We start from the raw sequence: 7,732 nt of genomic DNA, 5'->3' as shown, positions 1-7,732 counted from the left end.
CCAGAGGGGATGGTCATGCCGCAATCCCTTCTCCTCCATTCTCCTCTCAGGATCTTGGGCACGCACGCGCACACACCCGGTGTGAGTTTTAAGCCACCGGGTCCAAGACGCGAACCACGGTCGACTACGTGTGAGTCCAGTGACATAGCCATTACGCTAACTGCTGGTTCCCTACCATAGCCAACTGTTAGTACACCATGATTCATAGTCTGAGTACAAGATGGTTCATAGTAGATGCCACTTCTGTAGAGGAAGAAAGAAGAATGACTCGCATCTATAGCAACAGACACAGGCCCTTTATTGGCCACGGCTTCTTTCAGGGTCTCTTCACTGCCAGAAGGAAGTTCCATGTACTCGGAACATGCGGCAGCACGATTTTTCGAGTCATATGACACTTTCCATCCACGGATGGAAAGGGGTAGGGGTAGGAAGCTTCTGAATCAATGCCATTGTTATCAATGATGTATTGAAAAGCCTCTGTCATGAAGCCTCCATTGCAGCCTTTATTCATATATTGAAGTGGAGCAGTCTACCAGTTTCTGTGCACTGAGAGACACCAGCTTTCCTGTTTTCAGCTTCAGCTGTGCTTCCAGGGCCCCTACAGCACTGAAAGCCCAGCAAGTAATACATGCCTCCTGATATTTCACTTCAGTAACACATCCCTTCTCTCTCCAGTCCAGAGACTCAGGTAATTTCTGAATAAGGCTTGACTTGTAAGTGATGTTTCTCTGCTATTGGCTGAGAACTCTCAGGGAACACGTTGAAGACACTACTTCTTCATTAGTCATGTCTCCCAGGTGGTTCATGCCTAGATCATATGAATGCATTCCGGAATTGAATGTTCCATATGGTGAAGTATCACTAGCTTGAGATTTTTTTTCCCAAATGAGACACCGTACTAGTTCTTCATTCTGTCTCTTATATTGTTTGCCATAAGTTTTCACCAGAGATGCCAGTGGTGATCCAGTGTCATATCTTTCTGCAGTTGTGCCATTGCAGAGGAGCACATCAGGAGCACCCCAACCAGCCATCTCATGCTGAAAGCAGCAGCAGGAGCTCCCATGGCAGGGACCCTTGAAACATTTCAAAGGCAGCAAGGAGACTTCAGCTGAATTGACTCTAGCCTTCTCCCCATGGTCTTAGAGGTAAAAATGTATACAGTAAACCATCCAGGAGTAATCCCAGAAGAAATCCAAATTCCGTAGAATAAACTCGGCAAGGTAAGAGCAGTACATGTTTACTCATAACTCCCTCTTGTGATAATTCCTTAATTAATTAATTTTTTAAATTTGCTATTATCATTTTTTTTTTATTTGACCAGAGATAAACAGAGAAAGAGAAAGGAAAAGTGAGAAAGCAAGCTGCCAGTTCCAGGACTTGAACCATGATTAACCATGTGGGAGTCCAGTGCCTTAACCACCACACCACCTGCTGGCTGCTAGTGTAGATTTTAAAAACTTAAAAATAGGAACCAGCAGTTAGCATAATGGCTATGTCGCTGGACTCCCACGTAGTCGACCACGGTTCGTGTCCCGGACCCAGTGGCTTAAAACTCACGCCGGGTGTGTGTGCGTGCGTGCCCAAGATCCGGAGGGGAGAATGGAGGAGAAGGGATTGCGGCGTGACCATCCCCCCGGGGGGTGATTTCTCACTTTCTGTCTCTATGTCTCTCTCTGTCTGTCTGGCAAGCGCACGCGCCCTACAGTGAAAATCTCTCCAAAAAAAAAAAAAAAAACTTAAAAATAAAAGAATCAAGTAAGGGAAATAATTAGCTTTTCCCTGGTAAAGGTAAAATGGAGAATTATTACTTAGGAAGATAAGCAAATAGTTTTGGGAGGGGAAAAAAGACATATTCACTAGATGATACAATGACTGAGACCATCCTGTTTTAACAAGTATTATGTTGTCTTATGAAACAAACATTTTTGAGGAAATGCATATAAATTAATCTTTCTTTATAGATTATTTTGTGTTACTTGACATTCAGTAAAGTAGCTAATTCTGTCTTTCTGTGTATACTTGTATGTCATATCTACACTTATTTGCTCTGCAAATATTAACTACGTTCAATGAATGAAGACACTTGTATATCTGTCACTAGACTTACCATACTCTAAGTTAATACAAGATCAATCAGAAGGCAAATATCTAAAATATTGCCAATTCTCTGCAAAACATTAACTGGCAATTTAAGTACATTTAAGTATATTATTAATACTATATTAACAATAGAAAAGCCAATTTAAGTACATTTAAGTATATTATTAATATTATATTAACAGAATGGAAAAGTTTGTTCTGCTAAAAGAGAACAATCATCTCTTGAAACAACTGATCTCAAATTAATAATATGAGGCACAAAAGATACTTAAATTAGGATAAAGTTTTTATGTTTTTGGGAAGAGTATAAATTGACATTTTTTATTGTTACCACCTTCATCAGTCTTTTGTTGAAGGAAAAAGCATCTAAAAACTTAAAAAAATAAGAATTATTCATTGGCCCCCAAAAATTTATTTTTGTACTCTCTTTTCACATAAAAAACAAATTTTCTGGAGGCTGGGTTTTTTGTTTCTATTTTTTGGTTTTTTGGGGTTTTTTTCTTTTTTAATTGCTAGAGAGGAAAGCAACCCCCAAAGGGATGTGGTCACACCTCAATCCCTTCTTCTCCATTTTCCCATCCTGTTGGGATTTGGGGTACATACGAACATGCATGTTTTTAAAGCCACCAGGGCCAGGCTCATAATTCTATAGACCACATGGGATCAGCTCCCTTAACCACTAGGCTACAGGACTGAGTTTTAACACTCAAGCCTGATAAGAGATGCCACACCTGATTATTGTTGACCAACTCCATGCTTGGGATAGGTGCCACCTTTCCTCAATGCCACTATCCCTCTAGGCTCTTGGACATTCATGAAGTTTCTTTTTTTCTTTTTCTTTTTTTTTTTTTTTGAGAGGTTTTTCTCTATACAGCACATGTGCTTGCCAGACAGACAGAGAGAGACAGAAAGTGAGAAAGTCCCCAGAGGGGATGGTCACGCCGCAATCCCTTCTCCTCCATTCTCCTTTCAGGATCTTGGGCATGCACACACACACGCCCAGCGTGAGTTTTAAGACAACAGGTCCGTTACGCGAACGGCAGTCTACTACATGGGAGTCCAGCGACAAAACCATTACGCTAACTGCTGGTTCCCATGAAGTTTCTTCTTATAACTCATACCACCTCACCAATTCTCTCCAAAACCAAATCTAAAAGAACCAGATGTTGGATCAGCAGATGGTATAATGGTTACGTCTCAGGATTCCCAAGTAGTTGACCACAGTTTGAGTCCCAGGCCCAGCAACTTCAAAACAAACAAACAAACAAAAAACTTACACTGGGCACATGCACATTCGTGTCCAAGATCCTGAGAGGATAATGAAGGAAAAGGGATTGTGGCCTGGCCATCCCCTTTGGGGAGGTGATTTCTCACTTTCTGTCTCTGTCTCTCTGTCTCTCTCTCTCCAGCAAGCCCTAAGGCAAAAATCTCTCTTAAAAAAAAAAAAAAGAACCAGAACCAGAACCAGATGCAACTGCAAGAGAGGACTCACAGAATTAGGAAAAGATATCATCTGTATTATTGCAAGTGGAGTCAGGATGGTTTAGTCTGGCTCCTTCACCTATCTTATTATGTTTGAAGGCCACAGGTAAACAACTTATGTTATTAATTGTACTGTGTTTACATGCTTGTTAAGTAATTATGACTTTGCTGTTTTACACCATTGAATGTAATATACATGTGTGTGCACAACAGTTTGGTTTTGGCAATGAGCCACTATTGAATGCAACCCCTTTTAGAGAAAGGGGGCACCTGGTCAGTTAGTGCTGCCCAGTGCTGCTCTGCTCTGCCCTGCCTTGCTAGCTAGCCCTGTTCTGCTCAGTCTTGGTTAGGCTAGTTCAGCCCTGATGGCCTTAGCTTGGCCCAACCTTGGCTTGGCTCAGCTCAGCTCCATGCACTGTAAGTTCAGAGAGGAAGAAAATTGCTCCCTGAGCATTCTCCTTGTGCATTACAAGATCCAAGAGGGAGGAAGCGCCTGTGAGCACTGCCATGAGCTTTGTGAGCCTACTGAGAGCACTGTGAGTTCCCACTAAATTCAGCCAATAAACAAGGTGACATCAGTGCCTTACGTTTTATTCCAACTCCCTGCCTCTCTATTCTACCCACCCTTTGGGAAGAGGACCTCAGAAAACAATATCTTGTTCTTTTTTTAAATAATTATTTAATTTAATTCTATTTATTTATTAATTTATTTTAATTTGATCACACACACACACAGAAAGAGAGAGAGAGAGAAAGTGAAAAAGCAAGCTGCCAGGTCTGGGACTTGAACCATGCTCAGCCATGTAGGAGTGTCCAGTGTCTTAACCACCACAACACCTGCTGGTCCCCCACAAAAAAAAACTTAATAGTGTGTATTTAGTTTCCAGAAGTCTGAAGTAAGACTTTTAAAATATCTAGTCCATAAAATTTGAAGGAAGTCTATATCCCACATAGAGCAATGAATTCAGAGACTGAAAAGAAATTAATGATAATTAAGATCAAAATTGTAAATGAAAATTCAGATTGTTTCAATTAATTTCTTGAACTATTTCCATGAAGTTTACTCCACACAGCTATATTCCTCTTGTGGCCATTCTTCATATTCCTCATCTTTCTCTTCTGGTTTTGGATTCTGCTTTTCAAGTTACATTGATCAATCATTAAGCAAGATTATAGAGGAGGTCTAAACAATAGCGAATGTTATTTAGACAAACTTCAAGTCGAAACATGTCCAACAGCAAAACTATACATTTTGGAAGTGTGATAAACTTGTTAACTTGCATTACAGGATTTCATCCTCTTTCTGAATTCCACTGTTTATGTGGTTGTACAAATCAAGATTCCAACAGAAACAGATGTTATACTCAAATTAGGACAGTTCGAGAAGGGTTTATTTATAAAAAGACTATTTAGAGAGTTATGGGAGTAGGAGAATCATAATGGGTAATACAAGAATGCTGAGCTAGTAACCAGTTAACACCTCCCAGGTCCAAAAGACATGAAAAAGGAGCAGTTACTGGAACTGGAAGGCGAGAGGCATGCAGAGAACTTTGTCTTGAAGGAATAAATGTCCTTCAAAGGAGAATACAGCTGCCCTAGGTGCCCGTCCCTATTCTCCAATCCAACGGGAATTATGAGGGTGCAGGAGCCTTAATTGCTTTAGTTAACAATGCCACCTTAGGCAACTTTCTCATAAGGTATCAAGAAGAATAAATACTTTTAGAACTCTTATAGGGGTTCTCCAATGATTGAACCAAACCAAAAGCTGGAAGACATAAGAGCCAGTTCGTAGCTACATAAATGAGTCAGCTTCCTGGAGCAAATACCAAAATGAAACTCAGAAGAGAGCCAACATATATAATAAAATCTATGTGCCTATAGATGCTCTTTAACACATAAATATACTCATGTATTTAACTTGTAAAGCTCTCAGAGAGGAGTTTTCTCTGGAAATCTGAACTTTATAGATAATTTTCATGCTCAAAATTTCCACTATCAGATACTACCGAGATTTAAGAATGTTGATAAATCTGTTGAGTACTTTTGGTAGTAAATTGGTAAGGAAAATAGGAAACTGGTATATTTGAATATGGGTTCCTTTGCATATCTAATCTTGCTGAGTTACAAGCTGTAGTGATGTGTAGTGACTGTATAAAATAAATTGAAATAATAAAAAGAAAAAAAATGACCAAATCGGTTATAAATTATTATCCACATTTTACAGATAATTTGAGACTCAGGTTAAGTATCTTGTCTAAAGTGACACAGAAAATACAAAGTGAATAATTGAATACAGATCTGTTTCATTTTAAAGTCCATTCAGTTCATTCCCCAACACATTTACCTACTGGTACCTTACTACACTTGAGTACTTTAATACAAAACAGCTTAACATGTTTCTGGCAGAGGGTAGGCCAGGTAAGAGTCAACTAAAGATATAAAGGGGGAAGATTGATTGCCCAGACTCTAAATTTACCCAGTGGAATTTTAAAGAGAATCTTTGCTTAAGGGAATGCGGGTAATTGGGAAGGGTTTGATGTCTAAGGTTAATATCAAAGGAGAAAGGGAAATAGAGGTTAAACAAAATCTTTGCATTCTTCTCACCACGCCCCATCTTGTTGAGCCTGCCTGGCTATTTTTCCATGCCTATGGACTTTGCACCTGAACTGTACACCCTTCCACAGAGGAAGCATTTTATGATGTCTACAGTGATGCCATGCCTCACCTCTAATAATAATTTCACCTGCCTTCTAGCTCACCCTACTCCTGCTGCTGTAAAGCAGCAACGTGGAATGGTCAATTGATTGCAGGCTCACTGATGATTACCCTGAGGGTCGATGACTCTTCTGCTTGCACCTGCCCTTGTACACGTGTGCTGCCACAGTAAAATTAAATCACGCCTACTCAGATAAGAAGATGTTGTTCCCAACGAGTTTTCATCTTGATAAAATAAAATGAGTCAGAGACTCAAGGCAGACACAGTGATTTCATAGGAAATCGTGAAGACAATGTGCTATGAGACTCTGATCAGTCTGCACAGAGGAAAAATATGACTCCCAAATATGAGTCCTCCCTTGCTTTAAAAAATCTATAAACAAAAATCTAGCCCGCAAACTAGAAAATCCATGCACCTGTCACTTCTGCAGGGACAAAAATGGCCATCCGGAAGTGACTAGTGAGAAAGATTATGAAGTTATTCTCTATCCTTTCTATTTAAAAAAAAAAAAAAATGTCGGATGCAATGTCCTGCTATTGGCATTAAATGTTTTCCTTTATAGAACAGAGCTAGAAATATCTAAAAACAGAACACAAAGAAATAACTTTCAGGGTTGGGCAGGCACTCCCTGAGTCAATGGGGAATCACCAGCAGTACTTTTATTTTTGACTCATATTCCACAGTTGTTACAAGGCTAAACATTCTCACAGCTTCTTTAATTTCCACACTGGATTCTACAGAACTTATGTGTGAATGTTCTGTTTACTCAGCTAGCCTTTCTGCCGTAGCTGTGAAATCATTTCAGACAGCTAACTAGATAAATAGCTTAAAATGGAGTGGCCTGTATATTTTGCCAACTTAAAATTGCAAACCAGCTTCCAAATTGTGCTTTGTTTAAATGCAGAAACTCTTTTGTGCTATTTATATTTTCTTTATGATCCATAGGATGATTTCATTCATAACTAACTTAAATAAAAGAGACTCTTTATTTCATGAAGCATTTTTTTAAATTAAATATCTAAACTGGCTAGCCCTCTCTAAAGTATTGAAATAATTCAGAAATTTGTAAATGGTTTAGAAATTAAGAGTTTGTAAAAGAATTTGTAAAAGTGTTAGGAACTAAAAAACAGTCGGGGGCCAGCCAGTAGGTGGCATGGTGGTTAATATGCTGAACACTCCCACATGGCTGACTGACCATGGTTCAAGTCCCGAACCTGGAGGCTTGCTTTCTCATTTCTCACCTCTCTCTCTCTCTCTGTGTGTGTCTTTCTTTGTGTCTTTCTCTATCAAATTAAAATAAAGGAATGAATAAATAAAATTAAATAATCATTCTTTATAAAAGAAATTAAGGGACAGTTTGAAAATACTGTTTCTACATAAATCATGTACAATATAACATACATTATGTAATATTTATACTATAGTCAGTATGTA

The 7,732-nt window shown here is 39.1% G+C and overlaps 1 pseudogene; it reads right to left on the bottom strand.

Annotated features, from left to right (window-relative positions):
* LOC102495134 (cathepsin S-like) overlaps positions 1 to 1,063 on the bottom strand; it is a 1,314-nt pseudogene extending 251 nt beyond the window's left edge.
* Positions 1,064 to 7,732: the final 6,669 nt, after the last annotated feature.

This window comes from Tupaia chinensis, unplaced genomic scaffold (genome assembly GCF_000334495.1).
Source record: "Tupaia chinensis unplaced genomic scaffold, TupChi_1.0 Scaffold139677_1, whole genome shotgun sequence".
In the NCBI taxonomy this organism is placed as follows: domain Eukaryota; kingdom Metazoa; phylum Chordata; class Mammalia; order Scandentia; family Tupaiidae; genus Tupaia; species Tupaia belangeri.
This window is presented reverse-complemented; position numbering and strand designations above follow the sequence as displayed.